Genomic DNA, 19,611 nt, shown 5'->3' on the forward strand with positions numbered 1-19,611 from the left:
GCGGGTTTTCGACCTTGCGAGCTTCTTTTTATTTTCTATTTCTTTTTTTTTTCATTTCTTTTCTTTTTCGCATTTTTCTTTTCTTTTCTTTTTCTTTCTTTTCTTTTTTTTTTTTGTATTTTTTGCTTTTTCTTATTTTTCTCTTGCTCTAACTTTTGCCTGGGTCGCCCTTCCGGGTTTTCGGCCCAGCAAGCCTCTCAAAGGGTGAAAGTGTAACAAGTCCATGCCAAATGGTTTTTGAATTTGAAGCCTCTCTGTGTCTAGGAGAACGGCTGTTGCAATGATTTGTAGGAGACTCCATCATGGTTGCTCTACGAGCTTCTTCTGGTGAGATCTACTCGTTTTGATTCGGCTTTGATGCCTCCTGCTTGAGGGCTGCTTCTGATCTGGCCATGCGGGCCTTACATGACGTTTGACCGTTGAACTTTCTGAACGTTCTGAACGGGTTCAAAGTCGGAAAACGAACGGGTTGAATCTTGAGGCTGAGAGCGATCCTAGGCTGCGCAATCTCAAGAGCGATTCCACACAAGTCTTCACAGGGCCGCGTAAAACATTTGTTTTTGAAAGTTTTTAAGAAAGCGACAAATTGCTCGCGCCGAAGATAGTGTGGAACCAATCTGGATCAAGCCAGGATCCTCCTCAGTACTCACGCCGACAAGCATGATTTCACTCATTAAGGGCTTAGCACGCCTCTCTTTCTCTCAAAATGATCAAAGTTTTGGAAAACCCGAGGAATTCCTTCCTCTTCGTTTTTATCACCGCAGTGTTCAAAAGGTTTTTCTTTTTGAAAAAACTTAGGTTAATGCAATGACTTCAAGGCACAGAAGAGCAGGCAAGATGTACTGTCAGCCCATTCAAATTCTCTGGCACTCATGCTGAAAGCAAGCATGAAAGTGAGATAGCAACAGCTGTTTCATTCGGATTTGTTGGTGCAACTGGCCCCTCGGCAGAAACAGACTCAAAACAAAAACAGATAATTACAAGACAAAACGGTGTTCGAGGCAACAACCCCAGAATCACCTGGTATTATATACAAAGGGGACTAACTCGATACAACAAGACAGACCTTTAAGCAAAAAGACTGACTCAAGACAAAGAGACAGACTCAAAACAAAAGACTGACTCGATACCCAAGCCAGGATTTACAAAGTTAGCGTTCACAGCCACTCAAAAATGCGTGCCAGACGCCACATTCAAAACACATCCAGATGCCGCCCGCAGGTGGTTCATCTTCTGATTACATACTTGCAGTATCTGTGTCCTCAAAATCCAATAACTGAGTGGTAACGGACTTGGCTGAGGTGGGCGGGAGGATAACCTTGTTATCAATCAAATCTTGCACCTCATGACGGTGGCGGAAACAATTGTCGGTCGCATGGCCCGTCTGCTGGTGGTACGTACAGTACTAAGCAGCATCATGCGTTGCAGGGAGATTCTTCGGAAGAGGCCGAGGCTCCAAGGGTTTAAGGTGTCCCTTCTCGGCAAGGATCTGAAGTGCCTTGGACAAAGGCATGTAGAGAGCATGAAAGGTCCTGCGCCCCCGGGGCAGGTACTTTGGAGTTTGAGCGCTCTTACTAGCTGCACAGGCGAAAGGGTCGGCAGGCGCCACCTTAGCTTTCTGATCTTTCCCAGGTGCAGGGGCGGGAATAGGAGGAACTGCCTTGGCATGACGGGGCCTATCTCGATTTTCTGACTGGCTTGAACTACCCTCAGGTGGAGTGGGGAAAGCATCCTCCACAGTCTTTGCCATAACTGCGGATATCTGTTGCTTGTTCATCCCTCCGGCTTTCAAAGCCTCGACTGCCCACAGTAGTTGTTCAATAGGATCGGCGTCTGCCTTCATTTTGTCTTTTCCTCCGGCCTTAACCTGATCGAGGGTTTGAGTTGATGTTGATACGTCATTGCCATAGTTGGAGGCCATCTCCGGTTGGCTAAGTTCAATCACAATTTGCCCTAGCAGCGGGGGCTCCTGTGGTATGAAATTCCCGGCATACGGTGCCGCTGGGGGTGAAGCTGACATTCCGTAGGCGAGATCCGCCACAGACCTCTGGAGATCACCTATCATCCCCATTAGCTCAAATGTAGTAGGCTCGCGAGCCTCGTATAACTGGGGTGCCCAGACCGGGTGTACAACAGGTGACCTGGGTGGATGCGACACATCAGTGTTGGCCTCACTTTGCAGAGTGATCCCCTGCTCCAATGCAGCCGTCATAACTACGATCTCTTCTGAATTCTGCGTCATCATAAGTCTTGCCTCGGCAAGGGAGAACACTGGCTATTCTGTATCAACTCTCTGACCTTCTGAACTGAAAGGAAAAACATACAGCATTTCAGCCCCAAACGGATCAAACACAGGTGTAGCCGAACAACTGTATTCCACTACTGATCACTGTTCCCAGAAATCACTGTTCCCGAAAACTGAACCTTGATACCCGCAGATAACTGATTCTTATAACTGACACTGATACTGGTGTCCTCAGATCTGATACTCAAACTTGCAAACTGATATATACTTTCCCTGTAGAAATACATTCTAAAAGCACATAGTAAGTAAAGAGAACCAAAACACCCCTATGTTGGGGTAGGGTTTCTCTGTCCTATTTTGTCAGGAGCTAGGGTTCCACTACGCACACAGCGGTTTCAAACAACCTAACATCGGGTAAGCAACCTGTCCTAGCTTGGAATGGTCACTATGGATCCGAATATGCACTAGGTCGAATGGTCAAAAAGGGTGCCCCGGTAAACCGGGGTTTGTGTTCCCATGCTGTCAGAGCCCATAACCGGCCAGCCTTATGGTCATGCCTTGACAAGACAAGCCTCCGGCAAACCGTTCAGGAATGGCAGATGGCAAACACTGTGCTCCTAGGCGCACCAATGCACATGCAATGCAAAGAAACACATAAATGAAATCAAAACAGGATATCACGAGTTCGAGTCAAGCTCTCTAAAAATCCCCAGCAGAGTCGCCAGAAACTGTAGGCGCGCCCGCGGAGGGGGCCTTATGCTACTTCAGTTCGGACTCGCGATTTTGTTGTCGCGGTTCTTAATATGAACCAAAGAGTCCAAATCTGACAAATCGTTTTGAGAAACAGATTTTTGAAAAAGTAGTGCCAAACATGGACTGCTTTGCCAGATACAGAGTCGCCACCTAAATATTTTTTAATGGGGAAATTTAGGAAACCTTGACTCGGTGCCGAAGGCCACATGTCCGTCATCACCGGAGTTGTCTCGGCTCGGGAGCTTGGGTACGATCGGGGAAGGTCAGCTATGAGCACCCCCTTTCGCCCGGTCCGAAGACCGGTCTCTACTAACCATGATATCCGATTTTGAAGACGTTATGTGTTCTTATTCCATTTATTAGCCTAGAATTACTATGTTATGCGCGCAACAAACAAGTATAGACTAGATTGCCTAATTTGGAAATAAGCATTGCATATCCGTTCGATTTTGAAAAGCGCTTTGGAATTTGCTACTCGCAAGTAGGCTAAAATACGGATTTCAACAAGTTTTTCCAACTCAAACAATCCAACCTCCACCCACGGGCATTCAAACAATAATCACATAAGCATCTAGCCACATGGTAAACATGCTGTCATGGCAACACTCACACACATGCGGGATGCTAAAGCGTAAATACTTACATCGTACTCCGTGCCAAAACAATAAACTAGTTAGCAAACATGCATGTCCTAGTTCATGTTAAGAATGGCTAATGTATCGCATGCAAAAATGTAATCTAGACAGGCTCAGCTAACCTAAACATGGCATGTGAAATGCGATCAACTATCACATATTCAGTTTTGAATTTGAAGTACAAATGCAGTTAGCGTGATGTACCGAGCCTAATGCATGCAATACAAATGCATGAATGCACGCATGCATAGCATAAGGTATGCTAAATTAAACGTGCCCTAATACTAACCATCAAAGCAGGTAAGTAAAAGGGAAGAAAGAAGTGGAGACTGGAAGACATACACACCACTCACACACACTTATTACAGATTTGCCCTCACTCGGAGGGACTGAATAAATATTACAAATTAATTAACTACGCAAGCTAATTAATATTACAAATTGCCTAATTAATTAACAAATTAAATAAGCTAAGAAAAGCAGTAAAACCGCCTCGGGAAATGCACCGCCATGCATAGGCTGCCTCTGTTTTCCTTCCTTCACTCCTCTGGAGGCTGCCAAAACCTCAGGACTGCTTCCTTGGATGCTGGGAGACATCACCGGCTGCATGGAATTGCCACCGGCAGTGGGATGTGGCCACCGGCACAAAGTGAAGCTGTCGGCAGAGAAATGATTGCCGGTCGGCACTTTACACTGCCGGTCGGCAGAGTGTTCCTGCAGAATCTGCAAATGACAGCAACAGAGGGCAAGGCAAAGCATGGCAGCACAATTCAAGGCATATATGCACCAATCATGTCCCTTATCATGGTAATGACTCAAAGGGGCATGTGTCTCGATTCTCGGACCACCAATCACGCATTTCCATGCATGATGGCCCAAAGAACCAAGTATGCAACTTTCATGTCAAATGAAATGCAAACCAAGCAAACAAAACAAGGCCCAATTCCTATCATCAAGTCAAGGAACAAGGCATGCATGCAAGATGCAATGCAACCTAGGCATACAAGCTAAGGATGCAACATGGCATGGCAAGGCACTTATGCAAGCATACAAGCAAACATGTAGCAATGCAAATGGATGAAAAAATGGACTTATACAAGATTTGGGCAGCTCTAATAAGGCCCAAAACAGTGGCCGAAATGACCAAAAATGGAGGCTAAACACACATGCACACATACACATGTTATGGTCCAAGCCTCAAGCATTAAACAAGCAACATTCAAGCACACTCGAAAAGAGATTTCATGGACAATTAGCATGCAACATGAGCTCTAAAATCATGCTATAAAATGATGCCCAAATCATGTTAAACAAGATAGGCAAATGCATGCAAGCATGGTCCAAATACTTGAGGCAAGTCATGAAGCTTTGAAGCACATTTAGCATAACAATCACGGCATGCATTAAACAACTAAAAACAGATTTTTAGCATGTTAAAACAAGGCTAAAGGACTACTTAGATGGCATCTAAGTGGCTCAAATTTAGAGGCATGCACGATGGTCAAAACATGGAGCATGCAACACATGCTTCCAAAGCATTAAAGAGGCATGCAAGGCAATCAAGCAAGCATGTTTAAGGGATTGGAATAACATGGAAAATGGTTCCAAACCATTGAAAATTATACAAGCGATGCATGCTACACACTTATGCACTTAAGACCAACAAGCCAAACATGCAAAGGGGCTATACTAAGCATGCCAAGATCAACCCAAACACTTATGGACAGACCTAAAACATGTCAAGATAAGCACAAAATCTTCACAAATGTAAGCCTAAAACATGCTAGAAACAAAGGCACACAACCTAAGACATGTTAAGGGATCACAAGGCATTACATGGCAACTATGCTAAGCATGCATGGAGTAACAAAACCAACAATAAACAGAGGCATATCACAACATATTAAGCATGGAAAGCAGCCAAGACATGGTCAATACACACTTTAACATGATGCTCCCTCAAGAGGCCAAAAATGGTCCATTTCAAAGACAACAAGGGGAGGGGGTGGCCCTCCCCTTTTGGAGACTTCAAGGCACCATCTTCACCACTGAAATCTTGAGAAGAGGCCCAAACACCAAAGTCTCGAAACTTGTACAAAATAGCACAAAATGAGGCCTTTCAAGGCCTAAGACGGGTCAAACACCTCCAAACCACAAAACACTCTTAATAAACAATCAAGAGGGCCTAAAAACAGAACTTTTTTGTATTATACACTAAGCTCAAAAACGATTTTAAGGTAGGTAAAAACAAGATACAAAAATGGGGAATAATGGGACTAGATTCTCACCATTGAAGACCCCTTTACAAATGATGCTCCAATGGCCCTCCTTGGCTTGAATCCAACACCAAAATACCAAAATCAGTCCCTTAGAACCTTAGTAGCTAAGTGAAGGTGAAACACTAGGTGTTTGTGTGCAATAGTATGGACTAAACACACTAAAACACACACAAGAGGGAAAAAAGAGAGAGATAAGGTGTATCTAACCCTAACCCTAGAACTCAAACCCTAACAATGGCTTTCTAAGCTCTCAAAAATATCTCAAGTGTCTAACCTTTTGCAACAAGAGAGAGGACCCTCTCTTATAGAGGCTTTTGTCTTGTAAAGCTTACAAGACAAGCTTCACAAGAGGGAGATCCCTCCATACACGTGTATGGAGGGGAGCAAAAAGCAAGACAGCTGTCTTAAAATATCTGCAAAAGCAGATGCACAGTAGTCGGCCGGCCAAAAATGCCATCTTGGCAAAAAAGAGTGCCGACCGGCAGTAAATAGTGCTGACCGGCAACAAATAGTTCCGGCCGGCAATATACATTGCCGGTGGCGGCAAAAACCAGCCGGTGGCCTCTAGCCACTGCCGGTGGTGTATGGGGATGCCTCACAAGGCATTCTCTACCACTCCAAGGCAAAACACAAGTGTTTGGCATAAAACCAGACACTAAACAGTCGAGTTCGGAGATCCTGAGGCAAGGCGCGTGAGCCGAGACCTCCGAGAACTCCGAACGAACACAAACATGGATAATCACCGAGTGTTCAAACGGTGACGTCCAAGCCTTGAGGACGGTCAAAAATGGGGTGTGTACACCTGATTTGGAGCAACGTCGTTCTTCGCCATAGTCAGCGGGGAGTCGTCGCTCTCGACGAAAGCACGGGGGCAAGGGCATCAAGGGTCGCCCAAGGTGATAAAAAGAAGAGGAAAACGATGGAAGAGACGAGTAAGTAAGATCGGCGTATGGCCGGAAAAAAATAAAGGTTTTTTTGTTTATTTTTATCGGCGTGTTGTAAAAAAAAATGAAAAGTGTTTTTATTTTTGTTTTTTTTTTATGTAAATATTTGTATTTTGATTTGTTGTTGTGTTTATGTTTAAGTACTGAAAAATGAAATTAAAAAGCAGAGAAAAAAATAAGAAAATTAAGCCCAAACAAAAAATAATAATGAGAGACCAAATTGTTAATGAGTATATGGGAAGCCTTTGAGCATGATCTAATTTTCAATTTCTTAGCAAGAGCATACCAATCTCAAGACTATAATAGACATAACAGTGCATAGATCAACAAGGTTGCCAAGTAAGAGCATAAATATGGAGCTAAAGTTCTAGTCACTCTTCGTTGAGGAAAGAGATCTTCCTCTTACATAATCAACAACTAATCAGCTCAAAGGTCATGTTGTAAGAATTAAGATACCAAAAGCATAAAGATACCAAAATAATCAGAGATACTAAAACAATCAAGTCTCTTTTTCTCCTCCGATGACATTTTCAACAAAATCAAGCACAAGGAGGGAGTATGGTATAACATATAGGATGAAAGAATGTAAGTCTCATTATAGCACAAATAATCATCCATATCAAGGTAGCTCTATGATACCCAAAAAATGATAGCACATAATGATCATATAATTGAAACTCATACCATTTGACAATAATGGGCAAAAAAAAAAAAAAAATAGTAACATGTGAAGATGCAAGCCCCTATGTTTGATATAAAAAATAGAATAGAAACTAAGGGGATTTTAAAAAATAATCAAGTTTAAATTATTCTCCTTGTTTCATTTGGCAAAATCAATAGGAGATATGATAAATGAAAGCTCATAACTGAAATGTTCTCGTCAATAATATCAAATAGGATGCCAAAATGATACAAACATGCAATCTACCAAGGATACTAATATGCAATCTAGAAGATTTAACAATCATAACTCAAGCATTATGTAGAATACCAAATATTGCTCATAATACGTTAAACTCAATATAATCTCATGGAGCTAATGTAATTCAAAAAAAAAAAAAAAATGAAGCATGTTCAAGGTATAGGAATCCATATGCCAAGAAAAATCATGAATTTCAATATGTACCACACATTCAAGCATAGGCATGATTTTTAGGTAAGAGCATCATCAAAGAGTATACATTGCAAATAATATGAAGCATAATCAATCTTTTTCATATAAAAGTAATAACAGTATTAGCTCAAAGGATGTAAGATAGAATTTTTACCTCAAAAGCTTAAGAGAGTGTTGGAGGCATACCTTTGGTTCATAAGTTAGAAGCTTTTCAATCTTCAATTTTATTTCATGAGGAGTTCATCTCAAAAGGGTTTAACTAGTATGTTAGCAAAAAAATGATTTCTCTCCTTAAGTTGGTGTTACCCTTTTCTAATATGATTTTGTGTAAATATAGCATTAATAGAACAATCACTAAAAATACAGCACAAATCACTTCTTATCACAAACTCAAAAGGTGAAAAATAATTCAATAATCAAACAAGAGTTGGGAATGCCATTTTTCAGAATTTTCAAGTTGTAGCACATAGCATAATATGCATAAGAAAATAGTGTTATGCTTTTTGTTTTATTAAGAAATGATGCAACAATCTCATTTAATCACATAACATTATCAAGAGGCATTTTCATCAATTCAATCCACATATTCAAGTGTAATAAAACATTTTACTCAAAATGGAACACAACATGAATGTTATAAACAATTAATTCAACAATTTATCAATCAAAAGCGTTTCATGAGATGTATGCCAATATATTCCATATTCAAAAGATATTCAATAGGATAGATGTAATGTCTCTACAAACGTATGATATGTCTTTTCATTTAGACATTGTTGATGGATCATAATCAATAAATTTCACAACTCATTCAAATATTCCAATGTAAAGCATATAAGTATGAAATTTTCATATTGAGCATATTCTTGAGATCACAAATGTAGAATTCAAAATATAGATAGTACACATCTCAAAAACGTACTATGACATCAAAATTGATTCTACAAAGATATGACTCAAAAAGGAATTAATATATTAGTATGAAGTCATATATAAGATGTGAAAAGTATGCTCACAAAAAATATTTATCATTTGTTATCTCTTTTTCATAGTAATGGATGACATGATATACAATGTTAATGAATACATAAATGATTCTTATTCTAATAGACATTCATCAAAATAATATAATTCTCATTTTTGAGTTTAATGAAGGTTTGAAAGAAACTAGCAGAACATGACTTAGCAAACTTAGTACAATTAGGTTATATGGAAGCAATGATTAGACACAACCTATTGTACACAAATTACACCTTAAAGAATATAGAACTTTTAGCTTAAAGGTGTGTTAGGAGTTATACCTTCATTTACCTCTTTGGAATCTTCACCCATACATTACCTCTATTGTTCATCTTGGTGATTTTCATTTCATCATTCTTCTTCTTCTTCTTGTAGGGGTTGATTTTGCTCTTTAGATTGAACACTCTTGTTGTGCATTTCCTCTCGAAGTCCTTGGTGTTCTTTGAGATTCCACCTACAAATTATCTTGATTTCTTTCTTGGTATCCCTACTTTCTTGGGTCCATGGAGATTAGTCTAAAAAACACTTAATCTCATAAAAAGGTTTAGGAGGATCAAAACCAATGTCTACTTTGTTAAAAACACATTTTTTATTTTCAAGAAGCTTGTTGAGTTTTCTTTTCATTTTACAAAATTTTCAAGAGTTTTGTTTAAATCCTCAACATTGTTTTTCAAAATGTTTTTCTCATTGGCAATAGACGTAAAGTCATTTTTCAATGTAGCATTTTCCATTTTTAAAACACTCACATTATTTGAAAGAGAAGTAATTAATTTCTTTAATTTAGCATTCTTAAAACAAACATTTCTAAATATGTCATGTAATTCATTGAAAGCACTTTCAAGTTCTACATAATTAGAAATTACCTCACCTTGAGTGGATTCTTTTTCTCCAAGAGCCATGAGGCACAGGTTGGCTACTCCATCATTTTCTTCCCAAATGACTTCCTTTTTGCTACCATCCATCATTGAAAGTTCCTGAGTCATGAGTGAGCCTAGGGGTTTTTCATTGCCTAATTTTGTTAGGTCTTTTGCTTCTTGGATAACTGTAACCTTAGCTTCCCATTCATTTGGCAAGAACCTAAGTATTTTTCTTACAAACTCACCATTAGTATAAGATTTACCAAGAGATTTTAGAGCATTAATAATATTGGTAAATTTATAAAACATATCAGAAATAGATTCAAATGATTCCATAGTAAAGAGTTCATAATCATGAATAAGCATGTCAATCTGAGACTCTTTTACTTGGCTAGTTCTTTCATAGGTGATTTCAAGTTTATCCCAAATCTCTTTAGTAGTAATACACCCAGAAATTCTATTGTACTCATTTGCCTCTAATCCACACACAAGAATAAGCTTGGCTTTAGCATTAGCTTGAAGGAGTTTATAATCACGCTCATCAAATTCATCCTCAAGTTTAGGCACACTGATATGGTCTACTACCTTGGTAGGGATTTTAGGACCTTTATTGATAATGAGCCACAAGGCATAATTGGTAGCTTGAAGATATAAAGTCATTTTTTTCTTTCCAATGAATGTAATTACTACTATCAAAGAGAGGTGGCCTATTGCTAACTTGTCCTACAGCAGAGTAAGTAGAATACATGGTTGCTATGAATTAAAAACTCAAGATTATTAAATCTAAACAAGAGCCCCAGGCTCTGATACCAATTGTTACTCAAAAGACAACCTAAGAGGGGGGTGAATTAGGTTTTTAGAATTAAAAATTAATAATACCCTAAAAAAAATTATGACTTGCACAATAGATAAATATAGTTAATGAAATAAAAATAATTAAAACAAGTGTTCTAACAACTGTCAGTTAATAATTTTAGCATAGTGAAAATGTGAAATTTAGCTACAACAATTTAACTAAAATAAAGAGATAAGGGAGCCAGAGGCAAACAAATTTATAGTGGTTTGGCTTCAACTCGGCCTACATCCACCCATCAAGCTTCACTTGAGATTTTCCACTATGCTCTAGCTTCACAGGGGTGCTAGCAACCTCTTTACAAATGGAGCAATCCTCCATGAATTTTACACAGACTTTCTAAGTCAAGAACACTGAGTGTACTACACTCTTACAAGATTGAAAACAAGGTGTTTTTGCTTTCACAGAAAGCTACAAGAATTATCTCTCAAAGACAGATATATAAAATGAAATTTTGATTTTTCTGTAAATCTCACACAGGAAAGATGAGCTTAATGCTATAAGACACAGTGTATAATTTATGAGAGAGGATATAAACAAAAATTGAAGAACACTTCTCAGATAATTTTTTCAGAGAATAAATGTGAGTGATTATAGATCAAAGAATATTTTTTGATTTTTTTTAGTAACTTGTTTACATTAGAGACTTTGGTATATATAATGAAACTTATAGCCGTTTATAGCCGTTGTATTCATTTGAATTTATAGCAGTTTATGGTTGTTGTACTTCCATCATTACTAATTTGAATATCTTCCACTCCATCATTACTAATTCGAATATCTTCCATTTGAACCTTTTGAACCTTTTGACCTGCTGCTGTGTTGGGCTGTTTGAACCTTTGTTTTGGGCTGTTTGAACTCCTGATTTAATCAAATATTAAATACATTCTAACAACATTTAAGATAAAGGTTTAGGTGAGAAATAATGGAACAAAATAAATTTTGATTCTATTTTTCTCTTTCAAATAAATCATTAACATAAATTTTGATTCTATTTTTCTTTTTCAAATAAATTAAAATATAATTAAATAAATCATCAAAATAAATTTTGATGCTATTTTTCTTTTTCAAATAAATTAAAATATAATTAAATAAATCATCAAAATAAATTTTGGATTCTATTTTTCTCTTTCAAATAAATTAAAACATAATTAAATAAATCATCAAAATAAAGAAGTCTAACAAAAAATATGGGTTTACATAACGAACGAATCAGATAATCATAGTGAGGCCCCATTTTAGGCTTTTCAAACCCAATTAGACAGTCCAGTCCTCCAATGTGAACTAGAGACAATCTACTTTCTGAATTTAAACTTGATATTAGATCAGTCACATTCATAATAAATCTGATTCATAAATTTTATTTTTGGCGCAATTAAAGTTGTAATTTGTAATAAATTTGTAATCTGATTCATAATAAATTTGTAATTTTGTAATTTGTAATTTGATTCATAATAAATTTGTAATTGCATGCATTGAAGTTGTATTGTGTTCATTGTTGTTATTTTATTTTATCAAACCCATAAATTTATTTGAGGGACAAACTGCTTCCAAAAACACTTTTATGTAATGGAAATTACATAATGTGGTCTATTTGCCAAAAAAAAAAAAAAAACCTTGAAATGGTAATATGGATATTGGTTTGTGTATAGGTGGGTGATGCAAACAAGGACCACGCTTGTTGGGAGAGACCTGAAGACAGGGAGCTTCTATATACACACACCAAACACCCTCAATACACACACTTAATGAGGGAGGTGTGTAGGAAGTGTAGTGTGGAGAGATGTGTAAAGAGTGGATGTTGTGCGTGTAAATAGAAGCTCCCCTGAAGACATGGACACACCAAGAAATGTGTTCAAGATTGACAGAAATACCCCTGGTTCTGAGATTGCAGCTGAAACAGCCTCTACTCTTGCAGCTGCTTCTTTGGTGTTTAGAAGAATTGACCCCACTAATGCCAAGCTTCTTGTCACCAGGGCTATCAGGGTATATACATAGAATTAACAACTTCAAAACACTCAAAACAAAAACACACACACACACACAAAAAAAAAAAAAAAAAAAAACGGAGCATTCTGATAAAAACAGGGGAACTTTGTTATTTTATTTTATTTTTATAATGTGCTTATTGGGTTTTTAGGTCTTTGAGTTTGCTGATAAGTACAGAGGTGTTTATAGCAATGGGTTGAAGAAAGTTGTGTGTCCTTTTTATTGCTCTTTCTCTGGTTATCAGGTAAAATCTTATGTTGTTTTTTTGAAAATTTTACCATTTTTTAATCTTTGATCTTCTGTGATTTTTCTGTGGTGTGCTGATTTTGAAGGATGAGCTGTTGTGGGGTGCTGCTTGGTTGTGTTAGTGAAAATACCAGAAAAGATTATATTTGATTGATAAATAATGCAAAGAAATGAGATACAAATAGATCAGGCTGAGGCACAAATATATCATTTTCTTCAAGGAGATCAAGCCCACTGTGATAGGAAGAACCCAAATACCGATGCAATAATCACAAAACTATGACTTGTCCCCTCCAAGATACAATAGCCCGACCATTTGTTGTATGGTTCAGGCCAACCCTGTACAAGATGGTGAACCCAAAGCTCTACCAAGAAAAACACCATTCTTTGCTAGTAATCTATCAAGTATAGAAAATAGTTGGTGTTGTTATAGAAAAGAGTAAATGAGAAGAACTATTTATAGGCCACTAAGACTTTACAAAATACATCAAAAAATAATAATGACCATAAACCTAGAGAAAAAGGGAGAGTATATCCAACTATTAACTCACCGCCAAGTTCATGAATTCTAATTAATCTTCATTCATGAACAAAATAAAAGGACACCAAAACAATGAATCTCTATTCATAAACAAGATGAGATTCATGAACAAGACAAAAGAAGATTCATAAACAAAATATATAAATAAATAAATAAAAGATATTAAAATGGTCTAACTATCCCCCACTCATTTTAATATCAACAAGGACAAGAAAGATATTTGTGCTCTGCATTGAACCTCCATTAGTGAAACAACAACTTTTACTCCAGAGTTAGTAGTGGTCTCAGACTTGAACTATGATTACTTAGGGGAAATAAAGTATTACTGCTCACACATAATAATTCAGGTGTTGACATGAGCTTTTAATAGCCAGCACATTACGGCCTTATGCTAATCCCAGTTTTCATGAGCATATTTGAGAATAAGCCTTGTTCTCCTAGAAAGCGGCCCCACTTTCATGCTCACATAGGTGAAATCTGTTAAGGATGTTCTTGTAATTGACACACCCCACTCAACAAGAGCTACATAATTTATTAAGAGTATAAAAACTCAACCCTCCAACATTACAAGATAAATGCACTTACATCATAGGGGTGGACAACAAAATATTAAGGAGTCTATTTTTTACAAGCATCATATGATTCATTCTTTTCATTGAACCTAGTTACAGGATCTCTGGTCCCTAGGTTGGGTATCCTCATACATGGTTTATGATTTTATAGGCTTCAAACCCATCCCCCTTGATGTATTCTAGATTCTATCTCTCGCCAAGGCCTTGGTTAACGGATCCGCAAGATTATCACAAGATTTTACATAATTCATAGTTATGATGCTATTACTCATATAAGATCTCACATTACTTTGTTTTCTTCGAATAGGTCTGGATTTACCATTATAAAAATGGTTGTTCACTCTACCAATAGAGGCAGTGCTATCACAACGAATTAACAAATGAGGAACTGGTTCTTCCCCAAAAGGGATTTCATGTAACAAATGTCTCAACCAATTCGATTCCTCACATTCTGAAGCTAACGCTATAAGCTTACCTTCCATAGTAGAATTAGCAATTATAGTATGTTTTTTAGACTTCTAACATATAGCACCATCATCCAAGGTATAATAAAACCCGTGGTAGAGAGAGAATCACCTGACAAAGTGTTCCAATTGACATCACTATATCCCTTAAGTACCGCAGGATACTTGTTATAAAACAAACCATAATTCTTAGTACCAGATAAATATCTCATAATTCTTCCCATGGTTAGCCAATGATCTCGACTTGGCTTGCTAGTAAACCTGCTCAGTACTCTAACCGTACATGCAATGTCAGGTCGAGTACGGATAGTAGCATATCTCAAACTACCAATCATGCTAGCATATTCCTTTTGATTAATCACTTCTTTTTCATTTGTTACAAAAAATAAATGTATGCTTGCATCAAAAGGAGTAGCAGCATGTTTACAGTCTAGAAAGTTAAATTTCTTTAAAAAATTTTCAACATAATGTGACTGATCAAGAAAAATGGCATCCTTAGTCTTGATAATTTTAATTCTCCAAATAAAATTGGCTTCACCAAGATTTTTCATATCAAAGTGGCTATTAAGTATATTTTTAGTCTCATTTATAATATGCAAATTAGAACCAAAGATAAATAGATCATCCACATATAGGCTAATAATCACATGTGCATTTTCACAAGTTTTATAATATATGCATTTATCACATTCATTAGTCTTATAGCCATTCTCAAGCATGCATAAATCAAATTTCTCATGCCACTGTTTAGGAGCTTATTTTAAAACATAAAGGGATTTAGTTAGCTTACACACCTTGCTTTCTTGGCTAGGCTCCACAAAGCTTTCGGGTTGGTCCATGTAAATCTCTTCATCTAGATCTTCATTTAAAAATGTTGTTTTTACATCCATTTGATGAATTTTTAAATCATGTGTTAATATAAACTTCCTCATTTATAAAATCATTAAGAAAGGTACTTTTACATCCATTTGATAAAGTTTGAAATCTCTAAAACATGCAAATGCAAGTAACATACGAATAGCTTTTAATCTAGCAATCGGAGCAAAGGTTTCATCGAAATCAATACATTCTTCTTGATTGTATCCTTGTACAACAAGTCTAGCCTTGTTTCTTATAATTGTGCCGGATTCATTAAGCTTGTTTCAAAAGATCCATTTGGTACCGATAAATGGTATGATCTTTAGGTTTTGGCACAAGTTCCCACACTTTATTTCTCTCAAATTGGTTAAGCTCTTCATGTATAGCTATCATCCAATGTTCATCGAATTTGGCTTATTGAAAGTTTTTAGGCTCAATCTGTGAGAGAAAAGTCAAGTTATTACAAATGTTTCTAAGTGAAGAGCGAGTTTCAATACCTTTTGTAGGGTCATCTAGGATTAAATCCTTAGGGTGATTATGAACAAACTTCCATTCACTTGGCAAGTCATCATTGTTTCCTCCTTCTTCTTGAGGTGGGAGAATAGGTTGTTCAATCTCTTTGTTCAACTTACATGGTTGGTTCTTTTCTTTGTAGATACTTGAATCTTCCACATTTGGTTCCAATCTATATTATCACTAACAATTTGCTTTTGAGCAGAGATGTTAGTTTCATCAAATGTCACATGTATAGATTCTTCCACAACAAGAGTTCTTTTATTAAAAACACGATAAGCTTTGCTAGTTAAGGAACATCAGATTTTGAATCAAATTTACCTAAGTTATCTTTACCATTATTATGCACAAAACAATTACAACCAAAAACATGTAAGTGACTAATGTTAGGCTTTCTATTATGCCAAAGTTCATAAGGAGTCTTTTTAAGAATTGGTCTAATTAATGCACGATTTAAAATATAGCATGCGGTATGAATGGCTTCGGCCCAAAAATATTTAGGAAGATTATTTTTGCAAAGCATTGTTCTACTCATCTCTTCTAAAGTTCTATTCTTCCTTCTACTACACCATTTTGTTGAGGGGTTCTAGGTGTTGAAAAATTATGTCCAATACCATGCTCATCACAAAACAATTCAAATTTCTCATTTTCAAGTTCTCTACCATGGTCGGTTCGAATATTAATAACAAGAAAGAACCTATTATTTGCTATGAGTGCAAAAACCCTGGACATATGAAGATGGATTGTCCAAAATTGAAAAACCATGGAAAAGACTACAAAAGAAACAAGAAGGCCATGGTAGTAGCTTGGGGAGAAAGTGAAGATGAAAGCACAAATGATCATAAAGTTTTATTCGTTGGTAATCGCCATGATAATGTTTATGTTTTTTATCTTAATGATCTCTATGCTAGTGATGTTAAATGTTTATATGTTAATAATGAAAATAGTTGGTTATGGCATAAAAGACTTGGTCATGCTAATATGGATTTAATGCTAAACTTTTGAGAAAGGATTTGGTCAATGGACTTCCAAAAATTAAATTTGAAAAAGATCATCTTTGTAGTGCTTGTCAACAAGGAAAACAAACTAAAACTTCGTTTAAATCAAAATCTCATATTGTCACAACTAGACCTTTACAACTATTGTATATGGATTTATTTGGTCCCTCAAGGACATCTAGTCTAGGTGGTAAACATTATTGTCTTGTTATTGTTAATGATTATTCAAGATTTACATGAGTTATGTTTTTAGCACACAAAGATGAAACCTTTTCTTATTTCACAAAACTCTGTCGTAGAATTCAAAACTTATTTATTACACATGTGCTAACCTATATTTTTAGAAATGAATTCATGGAGCATAACTTGAGGGGGAGCTTTTCTTACTCCCAAATCAAATCAAAACATCATTGTGTGCCATCATCAAAAAGGGGGAGATTGTTAGACTTATTTATTTTGACGATTTATTTAGTTATGTTTTAATTTATTTGGAAGAGAAAAATAGAATCAAAATTTATTTTAATGATTTATTTGAAAGAGAAAAATAGAATCAATATTTATTTTGATGATTTATTTAATTATGTTTTAATTTATTTGAAAGAGAAAAACATAATCAAAATTTATTTTTTCCCATTATTTCTCACCTAAACCTTTATCCTAAATGTTGTTAGAATGTATTTAATATTTGATTAAATCAGGAGTTCAAACTCAAAAACAGAGGTTCAAACAGTCTAACACAACAGTAGTTCAAAAGGTTCAAGTGGAAGATATTCAAATTAGTAATGATGAAGTGGAAGATATTCAAATTAGTAATGATGGAGTACAACGGCTATAAACGGCTATAAATTTCATTATATATACCAACGCCTCTAATGTAAACAAGTTACAAAAAATTAGAAAATATTTTTTGATTTATAATCACTCACATCTATTCTCTGAAAAATTCTCTAAGAAGTGTTCTTCAATTATGCAATGTGATTTATCAAAAATAACTCGATTACCTTTATCACATAATTGACTAATACTAAGTAGGTTATGCTTAAGTCCATCAACAAGTAAAACATTTTCAATAGAAAGGTTAGGAGAAATACCGATGCTACCAATACCGATGATTTTTCCTTTCTTATTGTCTTCAAAAGTAACAAATCCTCCATGTTTGGATGATAGTTTAGTAAAGAAGGATTTATCTCTGATCATGTGTCTGAAACATCTACTATCAAGGTACCACTTTCCTTCTTTAGCTTTGGACTTAAAACAAACCTACAAGATGACAATCAAGTATTGGTTTTTGGTACCCATAGTTTCTTGGGTCCTTCTTGGTTAATTTTGTTAGATCCCTTAATAATCGAAATCTTTTTAATTCCCATGATCATATCCCTATTAAATGTGATAATACTGCCATCAATTTAAGCAAAAATCTGGTTCAACACTCACGAACAAAACATATTGAAATTCAACATTATTTTTTAAGAGATCATGTTCAAAAAAGGGATATTGTACCTGAATTTGTAAACATCGACAAACAATTGGCAGATATTTTCACAAAATCCCTAAGCGAGGATCGCTTCAATTTTATTCGTGGTGAGTTTGGAATGTCAATTTCTACTTAAAATGTTTTGTTGTGACTGTGAAACTTGAATTTTTGTTAAAATGATATATGTGTATTGCTACATTGATATGGAAACATTTTATCAGTTGAATGCTGTCAAGTACTTCATACATTTATTATCCTTAACAGTTTGCTATTCACAACTATGTATTTTTGTTCTGCATCTTGAGCTTAATTTAATTTTGCATACATTGATTTTTTTTTTTATTTTTGCTATTAGGCTTAATTTCGTTTATTTTTTTTTTATTATTTATTTTTTTTCGTTTCACTAATAGACTTCATTTCCTTTATTTATTTTATTTTTTTCTTTTCTTCCCATTATTATTTTTTCTTTTCCATTATTTTTTTTGTTTTGCCATTAGGCTTAATTTTTATTTATTATTTTTTGCACTTTAATTTCATCTTTCGTGCTTAAAAAAAAAAATTATATACATAAAAACAAAAACTGAAATGAAGAAAACAAAAGCAAACTTAAAATAACAATATTTACATTAAAAAAAAAACTCTTCATTTATTTTTCCGGCCATTGGCCGACCTCACTTCCTCGTCTCTTCCACCGCTCTCTTCTTCTTTTTATCACCTTGGGAGGCCCTTGAAGGCCCTACCCTCGTGCTTTTGTCGAGAGTGACGAATCCCTGCTAACTATCAAAGGCCAAGAATGACGTTGCTCCAAATCGGGCCATGGAGGTGGTCTTCCGTTTATGCTCTTTATTTTCAGCCTTTAGTGCGCCTATTTTTGCTCACGCATCCTTATACATGCGCTAGAGTAGAGAGAGTTGGGCATTGACCTGATGGAGCTCAATCGTCCTATTCTGCAGTCGGTAAGCCAATTTTGTGATTGCAGTCACCGTCTCCATACAGGACGTCCGTGTGAAATGATTGGCTTCAATGTCTAATTGAGTTGCCATTATTTGCTCAATCGACATCATAGAAAGGTTGGAAAGAGTGGAAGCCGGGGCACTTGGCCCAGCAGAGCTTATGGGATCGTTCAGGTTCGGAAACAGAGTAAGGGGACGAGATGGGAAAACCATGGTTTAGAGGTGAGAGGTGTACAAGAACTGAGTTACGAAGAAACAAAAGAGAGTAGTGAAGAAGAGATAGAAGAGAATGGTGAAGAAGAA

General features: G+C 36.2%; 1 pseudogene across 1 annotated transcript; it reads left to right on the forward strand.

Annotated features, from left to right (window-relative positions):
* Positions 1-12,530: 12,530 nt before the first annotated feature.
* On the forward strand, positions 12,531-13,057 carry LOC145803830 (endoglucanase 17 pseudogene; annotated as a pseudogene). The gene is made up of 3 exons (XR_014345563.1): positions 12,531-12,686; positions 12,841-12,933; positions 13,022-13,057. The product of XR_014345563.1 is annotated as an endoglucanase 17 pseudogene (transcript).
* The last annotated feature ends 6,554 nt before the right edge of the window (positions 13,058-19,611 follow it).

The sequence above is a fragment of the Camellia sinensis genome, chromosome 12 (assembly GCF_055761805.1).
Source record: "Camellia sinensis isolate YWXY chromosome 12, ASM5576180v1, whole genome shotgun sequence".
Taxonomy (NCBI): Eukaryota; Viridiplantae; Streptophyta; class Magnoliopsida; order Ericales; family Theaceae; genus Camellia; species Camellia sinensis.